General features: G+C 43.1%; 1 protein-coding gene across 1 annotated transcript in view; it reads right to left on the bottom strand.

The window, feature by feature from the left end:
• Nucleotides 1-11,376, bottom strand: part of RIMKLB (ribosomal modification protein rimK like family member B) — a 58,751-nt gene extending 47,375 nt beyond the window's left edge. Inside the window, exons 1-2 of the mRNA XM_080812180.1 lie at nt 11,240-11,376; nt 10,913-10,994 (exon numbers count right to left, since the gene is read on the bottom strand). The gene's annotated coding sequence lies outside the window, so the exon portion shown is untranslated. The remainder of the gene's footprint in view (nt 1-10,912; nt 10,995-11,239) is intronic.
• Nucleotides 11,377-12,650: the final 1,274 nt, after the last annotated feature.

Raw genomic sequence — 12,650 nt, 5'->3', positions numbered from 1 at the left:
TACAACTCAGGGTCTCAAGGCATCAATCACAGGAAAGCAGGGAAGGAATAAAATAACATGGGAAATACTTGTAGCTGTGGAAAAGCAAGGGGAGAGCTCTCAAATGTGGCAATGCATCAGGCCAAGACCCAAGAAATCAGCAAAGGGGATGACTGGTGCCCAGAGGCCAAGACCCAAGAAATCAGCAAAGGGGATGACTGGTGCCCAGAGGCCAAGACCCAAGAAATCAGCAAAGGGGATGACTGGTGCCCAGAGGCTTCTGACCCCTTGTGTTATTGTTCCACAGCTGTGGACAAGAACATGACCTCTTAAAAAAAGAACATGCTCTCTTGAGTCTTAGTCTAGATATGAATTGAAGATGTGGTCACTGAAAAGTCTCAAAGGAAAAGCTCCACATAAGAAAAGTCGCACCAGAGTACCTAATGCCTCCCCAGTTTCCCTTGAGAGAGGCATTATAAAATGACCTTAAGATATTTAGACCAAGTAGTTTCTGGACCACCCTGTCAAGGACATCTAATACTTCGAAGCCATCTTGGTGCCTGCCCTGACACTTAGGTCTTAAACATGATCTGTTCACTGATATGACTGAATTTTACTGCATGAAATTGTATTGAATGAGTAAAGCAGGTGTAGTCCCCAAAAGAAATCAGGATAGGATATTAAAGCCACTGGCAACTGGGAAGTAGAAATGTTGGCCAATACTGGTATGTCAACTCATGGAAAATGCCCAGGCCACAACATTAACACAACATGTTATGTTCAATGATTCTATAATTGGACAACAAAAACACTCCTGGGCTGCAATCTCATGTCGTTGTGCAGCAACTCCCAACAGATGATGCACATGAGCATCATGTCTGGCTTCATGCCTGCAGCTCTCATACCCATGCATAATCTTTGGGTGTTTCCACACTGGTATGCCACCATCAACTAACTGCAAGTTCGGGTTAGCCTCCCCATTTCTTTTCATTTTTTTTAAAAAACATTTATTAGAGAGAGTGAGAGACAGAGCATAGAGCATGAACAGCAGGGAGGGGCAGAGGGAGACGGAGAAGACGACACCCTACTGAGCAGAGAGCCTGATATAGGGCTCAATCCCAGGACCCAGGGATCACTAACTTAGCAAAATGCAGATGTTTGACTGACTGAACCACCCAGGTGCCCCTCCTTTCATTTCTCCCAATGGAGCAGCCTGATCTCTGCAAGGCTTTCATAGGGGATACCTGCACGCCCAGATCTGGAACTGGAGAAATGCTCTGCAGAAGACTTTATGAAATATGTAGACACTGTCTTGAAGAGGTCCAACATCAATGCCAATGACTGTGGTTCCTCAAATCCACCTAGTGGCAGTCAATATGGCAGCATCTGGGGATCGTGACCTTTCCCTGCACTAAGATGATCTTTGTTCATGTGGAATACATTTTCTTTATCAGCTTCAAAAGATTCTTATCTTATGTCTTGCTTTTCATGTGAAGAATCAGAGGTATGCCACACTGTATTCCAATGTCCACCAAGGAGATGACATCCCCACCCTGAAAAAGGCAGGTCAGCTTAACAACCTCCGGCTTATTATTTATGGTTTCATTTGTACCGGTATCTTCAAGTGACACCTGTCCAATTTTTTTTTTTTTTTAAAAGGAAATGGATGGGGCGCCTGGGTGGCTCAGTGGGTTAAAGCCTCTGCCTTCGGCTCAGGTCATGATCCCAGGGTCCTGGGATTAAGCCCCACGTCGGGCTCTCTGCTCAGCAGGAAGCCTGCTTCCTCCTCTCTCTCTGCCTGCTTCTCTGCCTACTTGTGATCTCTGTCAAATAAATAAATAAATAAAATCTTAAAAAAAAAAAAAGAAAGAAATGGTTTTCGGTTTTTGTTTTTTTTTTTTAAGATTTTTATTTATTTATTTGACAGAGAGAAAGAAACAGCAACAGAAGGAACACAAGCAGGGAGAATGGGAGAGGGAGAAGCAGGCTTCCTGCTAAGCAGGGAGCCTGAAGCAAGGCTGGATCCCAGGACCCTGGGATCATGACCTGAGCCAAAGGCAGTAGCTTAACCGAATGAGCCACCCAGGCAACCCCAATTTTTTATCCATTATAATTTTACAGTGATCTCCAAAGACCAGTTTATTGCCAGAGAAATAAAGAGCACAACTCTCTCCTCCAACCAATGGTCCACTCCTATTTGGAAAGGTACCCAGGGTGGCCTTGTCCTTATCAGGCTGCTCTAATGGGATTCACATCTAATAGCCAGGAAACAAGAGGTGAAGACTCTCCAACCACAAAGGCAGAGGCTCTGTATTCCCCCCTCCAACCCACTCCCATGACCCTCCTGGTCTGGGAGGCCACCTTCCTGCGGGCCAGGTGGAGGCCAGTGTCTCCTCCAACATACCTACTTTTCTATTTATCCCATTAATGAACACGCAGGGAAAAAAAAAACCAAAACTGCTAAGAAGTCAAAAGTGTAATGGTAAATCTACAGTCTAGGAAACCAAAAGTACACCAATAAAATGATAGTCCTGAGTCTCAAAAATAAAAAACCTCAGATTATATTCACTATTTTAAAAGACAGTAAAGAGTCCCTTGTAAAAGTAAAATGGTTCCTCCCCACACACACAATATTAAGGAAAACAATGCACAAATATTAGATACCAAATAAATGCTACTGATAAACTGCTAAATCAGTTTTTCTTTTTTTAACAAAGAGACATTTGACAAAGAAAATTTACATTTATATTAGACATAGTTCTCCCATGCAACTTCTGGATACACATGCAAATAAAAGTCACTGTGATCTGTCAATAGTCTAGGCAGGGCTAATTAAATGGGAATCATAAATAAAGTGCTTCTTTCATTTTTCTCATGAGACCCCCTTCCCAATGGTACTTATTCTGCTAGGAAAAAAGCACAATTATAATCTACCATGAAGATACTGAGGCACCTCTTACGCCTAGGAACATTATTTATTCCAGATAAGACATAGCATATAAACTCAGAATCAAAAGACTGAGAATGAAAAAAAGGTTAGATAAGGAAAATATACATACTAATGTACAAATAAGAATTTACTCCATTTGGCAATTACTACAGATGTGCTTCTGATGACATCATTTCTGTCTTGGATGGAGAATATAAGAGTTACATCAAGCTTCTAGAGAAAAATAACAAATTTGTATATATTGAGTTTAGGGACTCCTTCAGTCTTCTTTTACATGACCCTTCACTCCTGACAGTTCTTGTTCTATACATAATCCCTAGGGCTTCCTTCCTGAACCCTTCTCTCCTTTCTCTGTAACTGTCATCCTCACCAGGTTTCAACTATTATTATTGAAATTTGAATATATCATTGACCTACTAAATCTTTTTCCAACCAGTTTCCAACTGAATTTGAGAGATCCTATTTCAATCTGCCTAGTGTACGTTCCTAACTAAATGCCACCAACTATTCCCTCAGCTGAGCAAGTAAAAAGTTGATTTTTATTCACATACCTGCTTCAACACCTGGATTTTTCATTGTGTTAGTTCAACTGTGTCAACGTGGCTAGACAATGGTGCCCCAACTGTTTGCACTAGTCTATATGTTGCTAAGAAAATATTTTGTAAATATGATTAAAGTCTATAATAAGTTGACACTGAGTGAAGATTCCCTCTATGTTGTAAGGTGGGTCTCATCCAACCAGTTGAAGGTCTAAAGAGCAAAAACAAGTTCCACGAAGAAGTAACCATGCATTAAGACTATAACAGAAGTCCCTCCCTGAATTTCCAACCTACTGGCTTGCCCCATGAGTTTCAGTCTTGCCACAATCATACTAACCAATTCCTTAAACTTAACTTCTATTTCTTTCTTTCTCTCTCTTTCTCCCTTTCTTTCTTCCTTTCTTTCTCTCCTCTCCCTCTATTAGCTTTAACAACCACCTGGACTCTTAAGGATAGGAGTGAACCCTAAGAAAAGCACAGCTACCTGTTAGAACTTGAATCCCTGACAGCTGTGTGGTGCCATGACCTTGGACTACCTACTACCTCTTTTGCTTATGTCAGTGATATTTGGGAATTCTTTATTATAGGCCACAGAACTTTTTATTTTAAGTATTGTCTGTCATACCTTGCTCAAAAGTTTTAGGAAATTATTCCCTTAACATCAAAGTCTGCATATGTCAGCATGTAGCAGTACTGTTTATAAGAGGGAATTTTTTACACTAACAAGATCATCTTACATTTGATCCATTTCACTTTTACATTTATTTTCACAACATCCCTGGAGAAGTATCCCTCCCTCCAAAGAAGGCAAATTGTTCAAGGTCAAAAATTAGTTGTAATCTCAGATCAACTAAGAATCTAAGTACTAGGGACGCCTGGGTGGCTCAGTTGGTTAAGCAGCTGCCTTCGGCTCAGGTCATGATCCCAGCGTCCTGGGATCGAGTCCCACCGGGCTCCTTGCTCAGCAGGAGGCCTGCTTCTCCCTCTGCCTCCGTCTGCCAGTGCTCGCTCTCTCTCTGACAAATAAATAAGATCTTTAAAAAAAAAAAAAAATCTAAGTACTAAATAAACAAAGTATTTGATTAAATAATACATTCAATTAATATTTGATTGCCTACTATGTACTCTAAAAATATTCTGGTAAACAAAACAGACATAATCCTCACAGAGTTAAAAACGATCTGATATTAAAATGTCCACAAAAAAAGATGCTCAACATCAATAATCATTAGGAAAATGCAAATCAAAACCATGTAAGTAAATCACACACACTGGATGGCTACTATCAAAAAACAGAAAACAAATGTTGGGGAGCATGTGGAGAAACTGGAAGCCTTGCAAACTGTCAGTCGGAATGTAAAATGGTGCGACAGCTATGAAAAACAGTATGGCAGTTCCTCAAAAAATTAAAAATAGAACTACCATATGATCCAGTAATTCTGCTTTTGGTATATAACCAAAAGAAATGAAAGCAGAGTTTTCAAAGAGGTATCTGTACACACATGTTCACAACAGCGTTACAATAACTAAAAGGTGGAAGTAACCGAAGTGTTCGTCGAAAGATGAATGAGTAATACAGAATATACATACAATGCCTTAAAAAAGAATTAAATTCCAATGCATGCTACCACATGGATGAACCTGGAGGACATTATGCACTAGTATACAACTGCCAAATTCACAGAAAGTAAAATGATGGTTGCCAGGGGCTGGGATGTTGGGGGAATCAAGACTATTTGTATGAAGAGTTCTAGAAATGAATATGGTGGACAGTTGCACAAGAATGTGAATATAGTTAACACCACTAATGTGCGTTCTTAAAACATGACTAAGATGGTAAATTTTGTGCTGTGTATTTAACCACAATAAAAAGAAAACTAGAGAAGAAAAAAATGTCATAAGCAAATTAACATGCAAATTTTTACACATATTCACCTAAGGGATCAGAAAAATGTCACCTTTACTTAATTTACCTGTAGCTTTACTACTAAATTTCTTAAAGCAGTCTGTGATATACAAAACTAATTGAACTTTTTAAAATAGTTTTCTCTGCATGGTGTACCTGGCCAGCTCAGTTGGTGGAGCATGCCACTCTTCATCTCTGGATTGTGGAGTTGAGCCCCACGTTGAGTGTAAAGATTACTTAAAATCTTCCTTTAAAAAAGTTTCCTCTGGGGAAAAAAAAAAAAAGCTTTCTCTAGAATTTAAATAAAATTTCTAATGATTTCGAGGCACCTGGGTGGCTCAGTGGGTTAAAGCCTCTGCCTTCAGGTCATGTGGATCGGCCCCATGTTGGGCTCTCTGCTCAGTAGGGAGCCTGCTTCCCCCCCTACCTCTCTCTGCCTGCCTCTCTGCCTACTTGTAATCTGTCAAATAAATAAATAAATAAACTCTTAAAAAAATTTTCTGAAGATTTCACTTAATACAGGAATATTAAATCAACCCCTCTCTCTCTGGAACATCGCACAAAATCTACAAAATCTTCCCGAGATGCAGTGCACAGTGTGGCTCCCTCAGAGTTCATCATGTTTAGGGGCGCCTAGCTGGCTCAGTCAGTGGAGCATGCAACTCCTGATCTCAGAGTTGTGAGTTAAGAGCCCTAAATTGGGAATAGAGACTACTTAAAAAACCCAAAATCTTAAAAAAAAAAAAAAAAAGGGTTCATCGTGCTTAACACGTTAAAATGTTGGGCCTTCCAAATTTTCTTGCTGGACAATACACTGAAAAATGAGTTAGGAAACTATTAATATAGTGAAACTGAACGAAGGCTTTATAGATATGGCTAACTATATGTCAAAGGAATAAGCTCAGGAAATAACAACTCAGGAAATATTTGAAGCCTGCTATTTAGACAAATCTGCATGAATTTCCAAGATGTAGTTTTCTGACAAACTATCAAACTCTGAAATGCTGCCAAATGTGGGACAGTGGAGCAGTAAGAAAGAACTGGTGTGATCTAATATAGCAAATCCATGTTCTATTTTTGGAGACCATATTTCTATATGCCTAAGAACATGAAGCCAAGAGCTAGTATCAGAAAGGGTTAAAACAAGTGGGGGGATGTTAAGGAGCTGAATAGAGTAAAAACATTAAGGGGTAGATTTGGAATTTTTTTTTAAAGGTTTTATTTTAATTCCTGTTAGTTCACATACAATATTATATTAGTTTCAGGTGTACAATACAGTGATTCAACAATTGTAGAATTTTTCAGAACTTGGTGATGTACTGCCATTTTTGAAAGAAAGGTAGTAAAAATTATTGACAAAAAATTGACAAATTGGTACACATTTTACGAGAATCTAGTAAATGCCTCCAAACACTGCTGGGAGAACAGACTGCCAGATGAAAAGAATAAGGATCAATGAAATTACATTGTGAACTCCATGAAGACAGATTCCGTTTTATTCTCCATTATCCCCAGCAGGTAACAGAACCTTATGTATGACAGACAAATGTTAAGGGTTAGGGGTTAGGAATTATTTTAAAGGAGTTTGTTTGTTGAATTGTAAGGCAGTATCCCCCCCCCCAAAAGAAAGCTATTTCAATATTTAATACCAAGTAAATATACCCATAAGATCTAAACACAGCTGTCAAAAATTCACAATTTATCAGGATGCCCGGATGGCTCGGTTGGTGATTCTTGGTTTCAGCTCAGGTCATGATCTCATGGGCCTTGGGATCAAGCTCCATGTTGGGCTCTGCCCTCAGCAGGGAGCCTGCCTAAAGAGTCTCTCCCTCTGCTCACCCCCTTTCTCTCTCACAAATAAATAAATCTTTTTTAAAAATCCATAATTTATGGGGCGCCTGGGTGGCTCAGTGTTTATTAAAGCCTCTGCCTTCGGCTCAGGTCATGATCCCAGGGTCCTGGGATCTAGCCCCTCATTGGGCTCTCTGCTTGGCGGCGAGCCTGCTTCCCCCTCTCTCTCTCTCTGCCTGCCTCTCTGCCTAGTTGTGATCTCTGTCTGTCAAATAAATAAATAAAACCTTAAAAAAAAAATAAAAATTCCTAATTTATCTTTTCAGTTTCTCATTAAAAACAAACACCGCAAACCTAATCCTACTTTCCATTGCCATTATACAACTCATCCTTCAATAATTAGCTTTGTTAACAATTAAAGTCAGAGGAGAAAAAAAACCTGTAATTTTAGTAAAAGGAGTAAAAAAGATATAAGCAGATGGGCTCCATGCAGACCAGACTCTAAGGGAGTAGAGCTGGCTAGCTCTGTGGCTTTTGTCCTCTAAGCCAATTTTGAAAGGAAAAAAAACACCGGAAAAGAAAACATTAAAAAAAATACCATAGCATGAGTTATCATGAAGCCAGAAACTCTGTTCTTTTCTGCAAACCTAGTATGTACAAAGATACATATGGTACATGAATCTAAAATACATTATGTACAGGTATTTTGACATAGTATATTATTATTTAACTATCCTTAATATGACAAGAAAATTCCCAAGTAATGAAAGACAATTTCCTCATCATCTGTACCTAATCTCTCCTATTCAACCTCTCTTGAAACAACTGCGTATCTCACAGTACAGTTAACTAAATATCCCTACCACAATCTCCTCCCAGATTTTTTTAAAAATTAGATTATAACTTCTCAAGGCTCTTTTCCCATAAGCTTATGACTTAACCCCACTTGCTCTTTGTAATACTCTTTGTAAACTAACCTATCATAAACTCTCTCTACAAATCCACATCACTAAAATACACTCCCAGACCAGTTGACAGTAGTAAGCAACAAACCTCCTGCCTTTGCTTTATGTTTAGTTTTCTCTCACTCTTCACATGTTGTTCCTGGGTACAGAACTTCTTCCCCCACCCTCTTTCACTTAGTTTAGGACTCTATGCCTGCTTCCCAGAGGACGATGACAAAAGCTACTTCTCCAACTGTGGAACTGGCTCTGTTCTCTCCCCTCCCCCTCAACCCATTCCAGTGTTCATCTTATTCTGTCTTTCAGCTCATAGGGAAGGGAGAAGTTGAGAAATCAGTCTAGTGACTTACCCCATTAGCAAATCCCAGATGGATACAAACTGAGGAAAGCAAGAATTGGGAGAGGTTTTTTTAAAAGCCATGTTTCATGCTGTGCCCCAACACACTAATGCCTGAAGCTTGGTTGGCATTCATTGGTCTCAGGTTAAAAAAAAAATGTTCTGGGGCACCTGGGTGGCTCAGTGGGTTAAAGCCTCTGCCTTCGGCTCAGGTCATGATCCCAGAGTCCTGGGATCCAGCCCCGGCATCGGGCTCTCTGCTCAGCAGGGAGCCTGCTTCCTCCTCTCTCTCTGCCTACTTGTGATCTCTGTCAAATAAATAAATAAAATATTTTAAAAAAAAAAAATGTTCTCTTGGGGTGCCTGGGTGGCTCAGTGGGTTAAAGCCTCTGCCTTTGGCTCAGGCCAAGATCCCGGGGTCCTGGGGCCCCACATCGGGCTCTCTGCTCAGCGGGGAGCCTGCTTCCTTCTCTCTCTTTGCCTGCCTCTGCCTACTTGTGATCTCTCTGTCAAATAATAAATAAAATCTTTAAAAAAAAAGTGTTCTCTTTAGTGTTTCTTCATAACATGGCTAAGAAGGGATAGACGATTTATAAAACACTGCTAGTAATTTCTCTCTGGAGAGGAAAAGGAGACTGAATGAGAAGGAAAAAAAAAAAAAAAGGAAAATTTGCTGTCACTCTCCCCTCACCCTCAGATGCTTTTGTATTCAATAGGGAATCTAAAAAAATTAAAAAAAAAAAAAAGTGAAGATATCCACCAGAAACTAAGGTAGTGGAATGTTAGCTGGTAGCCCTAAGTCTAAAAGTCAGATACATACAATTCCTTACCCCCTGCAGGGGCATAGGTGGAAACAGAAAAAAAAGGATCTTCACTGAGTGGAGGATTCTATGTGACTGGATTTGCTTTCCCCTTCTGGACTCTCTGTTCTCAAAATCATAGAGTGCCCCCTCCCTGACAGATAGTGCTCCAGCACCTGGTGGGGTAAGAGAAAACAAGAGAGAAAAAAAAAAGGAGAGAAAGATAGAAACATCAACAGCCATCTTGCCAAACTGACAACTGAATATATTATAGGAAAGAAGGAAATTAACTGCACTAACCAAGATAGAAAGTAATAAACAAAAGATTACCTCTAAACAAAATAGGGCTTCTCCCCTTTGACACACTAACCAAATATCACACAGTAAGTATTAGAAAGGAAATTTATGATTGTTAATTTTTAAAATTAGAGGCTGTCACTCTAAAAGTTAGAAAATAAATGCTCAACCTCCGTGACTGGAATTTCAGTGTGTTTTATTCCAAATGCGTAACTTAAAGTATTTTGACAATGAATTTTTTAAGAAACAAAAAAATAAGATCTTTAAACTACCCAATGCTGTGAAAGAAATGAGATCTACATAGCACTTAAATTCTAATGGTTACAGTTAATAATTACAAACTTCGTTAAATATAATAAACATCGCGCCCACAAAAAAGGAGTATTTTCCATATTAGGCTGCCCCATGTACTTTCCATACAGATTTAGAATTTAACCCAACTCCCCAAAGATGTGGGAACAATTTATGTAATTAATGGGAAAATAACAGCTCGCTGAAAGAATTTACATCGAAGTTAAATTCAACACGGTTAGCATAATAACCCACTCATTGAATACAATTAACGCCCCATCTCTATTCATACCCACAAATGGGATAAAATACCGGGATTACAAATCTGCAACCAGAGATAAGGATACATTAGTAAGGCAAATCTGAAGTTATTATCTCCAACCATTCCGAGGTTTTTAAAGGGAGGGGTTGGGGAGGCAAGATGTGCACCATGGCCAAATGCTTAAGGGAAAAAAAAATCAGGTCAAATTATTTGTCACCCCACTCTTATTCGAGGACTGTCAAAAGAGAAAGAATGACTCTCACACTTTCTAAAATCTGACGCCTCAGGAGGAGAACAGGGAATCCAAACCATGCTCAAGTGCAGGACGAACACATCCTCCTTCCTCGGTCACACCACAGGAATGTCTGATGGAAGCAGCGGCAGGAGAGATTACCACACTCTCGAGGACAGGTTGGCACAACGTGTTTTACTCCACCAAGCATTCCCAGGGTTACCACACCCCCTCAACAAGCGGGGAAGCACACTTCACGCCCGAGGCCGCTGCCTCTCTCCAACAACAGTTCTCCCGTCACACGCACACGGCTCCCCTCAGCCCCCTCCCAGCACTACGACCGGCCCGGGCTCCCCCCGCCTCCTGCTGCAAGCGACCCCCGGCCTTCACAATCTCCGGCTCCCGGCGCGCCCCGGTCTTGCACCCCGCCCCGGCCGAGACCCGGCTCGTCGTCGAGTCCCTCCGGCCGCAGTCACCCACTGGGGGGAGGGGCGCGGGAGGCGGGGGCGGACGCGCCTCCGCCTCACGCCACTACACCGGGGGAGAGAAGCGATCGCACCGCTCACCTGGCTCGGGCGGCTCCTCCCTCGCTCTCGGCCAGCGGAGCCGGGCTGGGGCTTCCGACGGAACCGCGGGCTGCCGGGCGGGCTGGAGGTCCGAGAACGAGAGGAGGGGGAGGGGGTCGGGATGCCGGGAGCCGCCTCCTTTCTCCTCCACCACCGCGGCTCCCGCAGCCAGGCCGGGCGCCCTCGCACACTCGCCCACTTTCTCACAGCCTCGCGGTCGGTGTGGCTCTCCCTCACCCCCCACTCCCACAAACACTCGCCCCCACCCCCACACACACTCACACCCGGCCGCCCCTCGCTCCCTCGCCCCCTCGCTCCCTCACTCGCCTGTAGTGCGCGCGCGCGCGCGACCCCGCTCACACACAGCGCGCGCGACGCCAGCGGAGACCGCCCCGCGCTCCCCCAGACCGAGGCGCCGCGCGCCGCCCGCCCGCGTGCAGAGGACCCTCGCGCGCCCCGGCCCCGCCCTCCAGGCGCGGCGGCGCGGAGGGCAGGGGGCGGGGGGCGGTGGCCGGCGGGGCGAGGGGCCGGGCCAGCGCGCCCAGCCGAGCCTAGCTGATCCAACACCTGCGTCGGGACCCGCCCTCCCGGCTCCGCGTCCCCACTCGCAGCCACCGCCGGCCATTCGGGTGGTGAAGGGGCAATGGAGGGCGCGCGCTGGGAGGGAAATGGGGGCGCGAGAGCGCTTCGAGGACGCGCTTTCCCCACCCACCCCCAAACCGTCCTCACTAAGGAAGGAAAACGGGTGGGGGGGGGGCGACGTTTGTTCCCAACTCGAAACCGCGAGATTGATTCCTTCCGTTGTACACCCTCCCCACCCTCAGCCCCTCCTAGGGCCCCATTCATCCACACTGCGAACCCTGACGCCAGCCCACCAAGCCTCTTGGGGACAGTGTGCAGTCTGCGTGTCCACGCCCAGCCCAGCTCAGCCCAGCCCACCACCCGCGCAGCCTTTCCGGTGCCCCCGCCTAGAGTCCCCTCAAGCGGTGGTCTCCCCCCTCCCAGAGGCAAAGACTGGGAACAAAGATCAATACCTATAAGGTCCTTATCCGTGTACGGAATAAAGACATTGCCTCTGTACATTGTGAGGCAAATTTTTAAACTACAATACACCATATATTCTCAGGACTTTAAGCAGGTTTAAAGATCTAGATGGGGTAGTGTGGTACAGCCAGCTTTGCTACTTGGAAACCAGTATAAACCCCCCCGCAAATCAGTTCCCTTAACTTCCTCCGAGCCTTTGTTATGAAAAGCTAGGAGTATATTTCAAGGTTCCTGTGAGAATGAAGTATATTTAGGAGCATTTTGAAAATCCTCAAGATGTCTATAAAAATTATAGTCCAAAGGAAGCTAAGAATGTATGTTCAGCTATGATACTACTGTTAATTTTTCTAGATCATGAAGAATGAAAACAAAGGCAACAGATGACTGTGCAACTTTACATGGCAAATGGATTTCTAAATAACCTTAGTCATTTATTACCACCAAGATCCCAGATATGAAATACCATAATGTCCTAACCAGTTTGCATTCTTCCAAGTCACATTCCATTCTGAATAGCCTCAGCCAACAAATTCTTTCCCGCACTCCGTTCCCAATCTTTATGGTCTGCTTTTTTTTGCTGATTTCACTCAGTACTTAGTCCTTTAAGAGATAAAACATAACCCAGGGTGGTAATTTCTGGACTGCATTAGATTTAAGTGATCTTCTAAAGTACCCTGACTTCTCTGTATCTTAC

The sequence above is a fragment of the Martes martes genome (assembly GCF_963455335.1).
Source record: "Martes martes genome assembly, chromosome: 8".
NCBI classification, from domain to species: Eukaryota; Metazoa; Chordata; class Mammalia; order Carnivora; family Mustelidae; genus Martes; species Martes martes.
The sequence above is the reverse complement of the archived record's forward strand: the minus strand, read 5'-3'. Positions and strand labels throughout refer to the sequence as shown.